Raw genomic sequence first — 7,702 nt, 5'->3', positions numbered from 1 at the left:
TGACAATCCGAATTTCTTCAGCCTCCTGGGGTTGAAGAGGCGCTGCTGCACCTTCTTCACCACGCTGTCTGTGTGGGTGGACCAATTCAATTTATCCGTGATGTGTACACCGAGGAACTTAACTTTACTACCCTCTCCACTACTGTCCCGTCGATGTGGATAGGGGGGTGCGCCCTCTGCTGTTTCCTGAAATCCATGATCATCTCCTTTGTTTTGTTGACGTTGAGTGTGAGGTTATTTTCCTGACACCACACTCCGAGGGCCATCACCTCCTCCCTGTAGGCCGTCTCGCCGTTATGAGTAATCAGGCCTACCACTGTAGTGTCGTCTGCAAGCTCGATGATTGAGTTGGAGGCGTGCATGGCCACTCAGTTGTGGGTGAACAGGGAGTACAGGAGAGGGTTCAGAACACACCCATGTTGGGCCCCAGTGTTGAGGATCAGCGGGGTGGAGATGTTTTGGGGCGGTAAGCAAATTGGAGTGGGTCTAGAGTGTCAGGAAGGGTGAAGATGATATGGTTCTCGACTAGTCTCTCAAAGCACTTCATGATGAATGACTGAAGTGAGTGCTATGGGGAGGTAGACGTTTAGCTCAGTTACCTTACCTTTCTTGGGAACAGGAACAATGGTGGCCATCTTGAAGCATGTGGGAACAGCAGACTGGGATAAGGATTGATTGAATATGTCCGTAAACACACCAGCCAGCTGGTCTGCGCATGCTCTGAGGACGCGGCTGGGGATGCCGTCTGGGCCTGCAGCCTTGCGAGAGTTAACACGTTTAAATGTTTTGCTCACTTCGGCTGCAGTGAAGGAGAGTCCACAGGTTTTGATAGCGGGCCGTGTCAGTGGCACTGTATTGTCCTCAAAGTGAGCAAAGAAGCTGTTTAGTCTGCCTGGGAGCAAGACTTCCTGGTCCGTGACGGGGCTGGTTTTCTTTTTGTAATCTGTGATTGACTGTAGACCCTGCCACATACCTCGTGTCTGAGCCGTTGAATTGCGACTCTACTTTGTCTCTATACTGACGCTTAGCTTGTTTGATTGCCTTACGGAGGGAATAGCTACACTGTTTGTATTCGGTCATGTTTCGGGTCACCTTGCCCTGGTCAAAAGCAGTGGTTCGTGTTTGATTGCCTTACGGAGGGAATAGCTACACTGTTTGTATTCGGTCATGTTTCGGGTCACCTTGCCCTGGTTAAAAGCAGTGCTTCGTGTTTGATTGCCTTACGGAGGGAATAGCTACACTGTTTGTATTCGGTCATGTTTAGGGTCACCTTGCCCTGGTCAAAAGCAGTGGTTCGTGTTTGATTGCCTTACGGAGGGAATAGCTACACTGTTTGTATTCGGTCATGTTTCGGGTCACCTTGCCCTGGTTAAAAGCAGTGGTTCGTGTTTGATTGCCTTACGGAGGGAATAGCTACACTGTTTGTATTCGGTCATGTTTAGGGTCACCTTGCCCTGGTTAAAAGCAGTGGTTCGTGTTTGACTATGATTGGTGTTAAACCAATTAGAATTAAATGTAATCATACTCTACCTTACCTATCTCTACCTTATTTAAAAATGCATTGGTTTGTTATGAAAAAGAATGCTATTAATAATTTGCATATAAAAACCTTTTAATGTATATAAACAGTACATATAAGTCTGACCATTCAAAATGAATACAATCTGAACAGCATAATATAATATTGCACCATATCAAAGAAAAATAAATAATGTGCAAAACTGCAGCATCCCACTTAAAACATTAAACTGGTCCCTCTTCTCTCTCTTTGTTGCCATGTTATTACCAGCAGCACACAGAAATGCTGACCATATTTTGCTTTTATGTGAGATTTGCATTCAGAAAATGCAAAAGCTGCTTCACTTTCGAGAGGCTGATGCAGTTTCTTCTCAGTAATTATTTGTCCCGTTTTCGAGCAGACCCTCTCAGAGGGAACGGATGTGGCCACTATGCAGTCTCCCTGTCATGACTTTAATAAGCCGTGGGTAGACAGAGGCCTTGTTCTTCCACCAGCTCAGAGGATCTGCAGATCTTTGGAGGAGGGGCTCTTCCAAATAGGATCGGACCTCCGTTATGACATCTGCTGAGGGATTCCTTCGTGCTGCATCCCCAGTTGCTCTCTTGTCGAACAGCAGATGTTTCTTGCACTACTGCTGGTGCTTCTTCTCCATCTGATCCCTCTTCTCCCTGTTGCGCTGGTGCCTGAGCTAGCTGAATGCTGGGGCTGTCCTTCCCTGCTGCTGAGGTTATTCTTTGAAGAGCCTCATCAATCCCTCTGGCATCGCTGAAGGCTAACTTCTTATACCTGGGGTCAAGTGCAGCGGTTTCTGATGGCACGTGATTATATTCCATTCTGTTGAACTTTCTGTCCATTGATGAGCATAGGGTGTCCATCAACTCTGTCACGTGTCCTGTGGTTACATTTGCTTCTCTCTGACGGCTGGCTGTGATTCGCTGCAGACCCTTACACAGGAGTATCATTTTTGAGGCTGTTCCATAGCTGAAAAGCGAGCACAGTAACTTATTAGTTCAGGTTCATGTTTTCTCTACTGATACTACATTCTCATCTACTGCTCATATACATATATAATACTGGATTAAATAATGATGTAGTAATAACTGCTTCCTGTACCTCTCTCCACTGATCTCCACAGTGACCTGCTCAAGGGGTTCCAGGACTCTGCACACCTCTCATTCCTCTTGGGTCAGAGCATCAACAGATGCATTGACAATGGCCAGGGTAGAGATGATGGCATCCTTTGACTCAAGAAACCACTTCAACATATAAAATGTTGAATTCCACCTTGTAGTGCAGTCTTGTTTAGGCCTCAGCTCAGGCATCCCCATCTGGCGTTGTGTAGACTTTTTAGTTTTCAGCACCTACTGTGCTCCTGTGGAAGTATTCCACAGCTGCTTTCACTTTGTCCACAGTGGGCTTCATCACCTTCAGAGCATCTCTTACAATCAGGTTGATTGTGTGGGCAAGACATGGATGATGGGTCCATTTTAAAATGTTTGTGGCTTTGGTTATGTTAGCTGCATTGTCGCTAACACAACAGACCACTTTTCCATCTACTTGCCATTCTCTGACCACCCTCAACAGTTCCTCTGCCAAGTTCTCTGAGGTGTGTCTGTCGCTGAACTCAAAGCAGTCCAGAAGACAGCTAGACATCGAAGAATCTTCAATGAAGTGACATGTAACCGACATGTAAGAAGTGGTTACCCTTGATGTCCAGCAGTCAGTGGTAAGGCAAACTGCAGTAGCTTTTTGGACTCTTTCCCACACTGAAGCCTGTGTGCAATCGTACAGGAATAAGGGATTTCAAAAGGGTTTTCCTGCTCAGAATTGTGTACATTGGACTGACCCACATTGAATTGTGTACATTGTGTACACGATTACTATAATTTCTAAAAGCTCTGTCCTCCACAATCGAAAATGGCTGGAAATCAGTGGCTATCATTTTAGCTAATGAAATATCAATTTGGCCTTGTTTTGCTACAAACATAGACGTTTGGCATAAACTGGTTCATAGAAGACTGCGTTGCTGTGGGTCGCGGAGTAGGCCTACTTGACTGAGTGGATACATCTCCACGAGTGGAGGTGCTGGCTCCACCACTATCACTAGCAGGCCCACTAGTTTCTCGACGCGCTGCTACAGCTAGCTTCACAGTTTGGTTCACAGTTCCCATATGCCGGTGTATGTTGTGTGTAGAATTGGTTTTATATGACATTTGATTTTGGCAGATTCTACACTGTGCTCTAACATTGTCTACATTATTAAAATGCATCCACATGCTACTGTGCTGCCGACACATTTTCCAGCTGATGTTTTTGCAGCTGTCCTTCCTCTCTCTCCTTGGCTGCTAAGTGTGTGACTGTGAGTGAGTTGGCTCGGCCCTCCCTCACGCATCGTTGGTTCATTGGTTGACACTGCGTGTCTGACAGGAACAACAAGTGAAGGCTGTATGTGTGCGCGCTTGAGCATTTAGGCCTATATATATTTTTTCGTTCTTTGAATTAGTTAATTCTATTCATTTAAATAGTTTGATTATTCATATCTTAATTTTTTAAAATATTTGTATAAACACAGTTGAAGTCGGAAGTTTATATACACTTAGGTTGGTGTCATTAACTTGTTTTTCAACCACTCCACAAATTTCTTGTTAACAAACTATAGTTTTGGCAAGTCAGTTAGGACATCTACTTTGTGCATGACACAAGTAATTTTTCCAACAATTGATTACAGACAGATTATTTCACTTATAATGCACTGTATCACAATTCCATTGGGTCAGAAGTTTACATACACAAAAATTGACTGTGCCTTTTACAGCTTGGAAAATGACAGAAAATTATTTCATGGCTTTAGAAGCTTCTGATAGGCTAATTGACGTAAATTTGAGTCAATTGGAGGTGTACCTGTGAATGTACACTGCTCAAAAGAATAAAGGGAACACTAAAATAACACATCCTAGATCTGAATGAATGAATTATTCTTATTAAATCCTTTTTTCTTTACATTGTTGAATATGCTAAATCACACATCAATGGAAATCAAATGTATCAACCCATGGAGGTCTGGATTTGGAGTCACACTCAAAATTAAAGTGGAAAACCACACTACAAGCTGGTCCGACTTTGATGTAATGTCCTTAAAACAAGTCAAAATGAGGCTCAGTAGTGTGTGTGGCCTCCACGTGCCTGTATGACCTCCCTACAACGCCTGGGCATGCTCCTGATGAGGTGGCGGATGGTCTCCTGAGGGATCTCCTCCCAGACCTGGACTAAAGCATCCGCCAACTCCTGGACAGTCTGTGGTGCAACGTGGCGGATGGTCTCCTGAGGGATCTCCTCCCAGACCTGGACTAAAGCATCCGCCAACTCCTGGACAGTCTGTGGTGCAACGTGGCGTTGGTGGATGGAGCGAGACATGATGTCCCAGATGTGCTCAATTGGATTCAGGTCTGGGGAACAGGCAGGCTAGTCCATAGCATCAATGCCTTCCTCTTGCAGAAACTGCTGACACACTCCAGCCACATGAGGTCTAGCATTGTCTTGCATTAGGAGGAACCCAGGGCCATCCGCACCAGCATATGGTCTCACAAGGGGTCTGAGGATCTCATCTCGGTACCTAATGGCAGTCAGGCTACCTCTGGCGAGCACATGGAGGGCTGTGCGGCCCCCCAAAGAAATGCCACCCCACACCATGACTGACCCACCGCCAAACCGGTCATGCTGGAGGATGTTGCAGGCAACAGAACGTTCTCCACGGCATCTCCAAACTCTGTCACGCCTGTCACGTGCTCAGTGTGAACCTGCCTTCATCTGTGAAGAGCACAGGGCGCCAGTGGCGAATTTGCCAATCTTGGTGTTCTCTGGCAAATGCCAAACGTCCTGCACGGTGTTGGGCTGTAAAGCACAACCCCCACCTGTGGACGTCGGGCCCTCATACCACCCTCATGGAGTCTGTTTCTGACCGTTTGAGAAGACACATGCACATTTGTGGCCTGCTGGAGGTCATTTTGCAGGGCTCTGGCAGTGCTCCTCCTGCTCTTCCTTGCACAAAGGCGGAGGTAGCGGTCCTGCTGCTGGGTTGTTGCCCTCCTACGGCCTCATCCACGTCTCCTGATGTACTGGCCTGTCTCCTGGTAGCGCCTCCATGCTCTGGACACTGCTGACAGACACAGCAAACCTTCTTGCCACAGCTCGCATTGATGTGCCATCCTGGATGAGCTGCACTACCTGAGCCACTTGTGTGGGTTGTAGACTCCGTCTCATGCTACCACTAGAGTGAAAGCACCGCAAGCATTCAAAAGTGACCAAAACATCAGCCAAGAAGCATAGGAACTGAAAAGTGGTCTGTTGTCACCACCTGCAGAACCACTCCTTTATTGGGGGTGTCTTGCTAATTGCCTATAATTACCCCCTGTTGTCTATTCCATTTGCACAACAGCATGTGAAATGTATTGTCAATCAGTGTTGCTTCCTAAGTGGACAGTTTGATTTCACAGAAGTGTGATTGACTCCGAGTTACATTGTGTTGTTTAAGTTTTCCCTTTATTTTTTTGAGCAATGTATTTCAAGGCCTACCTTCAAACTCAGTGTCTCTTTGCTTGACATCATGGGAAAATCTAAAGATATCTAAAGACCTCAGAAAAAAATGGTTGACCTAAACAAGTCTGGTTCATCCTTGGGAGCAATTTCCAAACGCCTGAAGGTACCACGTTCTTTTGTACACACAATAGTATTGTACCACGCAGCCATCATACCGCTCAGGAAGGAGATGCATTCTGTCTCCTAGAGATAAACGTACTTTGGTGCGAAAAGTGCAAATCAATCCCAGAACAACAGCAATGGACCTTGTGAAGATGCTGGAGGAAACAGGTACAAAAGTATCCATATCCACAGTAAAACGAGTCCTATGTCGACATAAACTGGAAGGCCGCTCAGCAAGGAAGAAGCCATTGCTCCAAAACTGCCATAAAAAAGCCAGACTGGTTTGCAACTGCACATGGAGACAAAGATCATACTTTTTGGAGAAATGTCCTCTGGTCTGATGAAACAAAAATAGAACTGTTTGGCCATAATGACCATCGTTACATTTTGAGGGAAAACGTACAACAACACAGAGTTACACATGGAATAAAACAAACATGCAGTCAATAATACAGTAGAAAAACAAGTCTATATACAATGTGAGCAAATGAGGTGAGATAAGGGAGGCAAAAAAAGGCTATGGTGGCGAAGTAAATACAATATACAGTGCCTTGCGAAAGTATTCGGCCCCCTTGAACTTTGCGACCTTTTGCCACATTTCCGGCTTCAAACATAAAGATAAAACTGTATTTTTTTGTGAAGAATCAACAACAAGTGGGACACAATCATGAAGTGGAACGACATTTATTGGATATTTCAAACTTTTTTAACAAATCAAAAAATGAAAAATTGGGCGTGCAAAATTATTTTGTCAAAGGAGGGTATGTTGTCAATTACATCGCCAAAGTTGAGGATCGGTAGGATGGTCAGTTTTACAAGGGTATGTTTGGCAGCATGAGTGAAGGATGCTTGTTGCGAAATAGGAAGCCAATTCTAGATTTAACTTTGGATTGGAGATGTTTGATGTGAGTCTGGAAGGAGAGTTTACAGTCTAACCATACACCTAAGTATTTGTAGTTGTCCACATATTCTAAGTCAGAACCGTCCAGAGTAGTGATGTTGGACGAGCGGGCAGGTGCAGGCAGCGATCTGTTGAAGAGCATGCATTTAGTTGTACTTGTATTTAAGAGCAATTGGAGCATGGCATTGAAGCTCGTCTGGAGGGTTGTTAACACAGTGTCCAAAGAATGGCCAGAAGTATACAGAATGGTGTCGTCTGCGTAGTGATTGATCAGAGACTCACCAGTAGCAAGAGCGACATCATTGATGTCCCGTGGCACCCCCATAGAGACTGCCAGAGGCCCGGACAACAGGCCCTCCGATATGATGAGTGGTATAGTTTTAAACCAATGTTTAAAGACTTAACCCACCCCCCTCTCCAATATATTTCATAATGATGTAGAAGACCCCCCCCCCCCCCAAGAAGTCACAGCATGTTACATCGGCATCCAGCTCTGCAGGATCATGAACTGCTATTAGCTAAAGTAAAGTAAGGCACGGCGAACTGGGAGCTGTTGACTGGGTATGTCGTCTACTGTGTGTAAT

This window comes from Oncorhynchus masou, chromosome 33, assembly GCF_036934945.1.
Source record: "Oncorhynchus masou masou isolate Uvic2021 chromosome 33, UVic_Omas_1.1, whole genome shotgun sequence".
In the NCBI taxonomy this organism is placed as follows: domain Eukaryota; kingdom Metazoa; phylum Chordata; class Actinopteri; order Salmoniformes; family Salmonidae; genus Oncorhynchus; species Oncorhynchus masou.
This window is presented reverse-complemented; position numbering follows the sequence as displayed.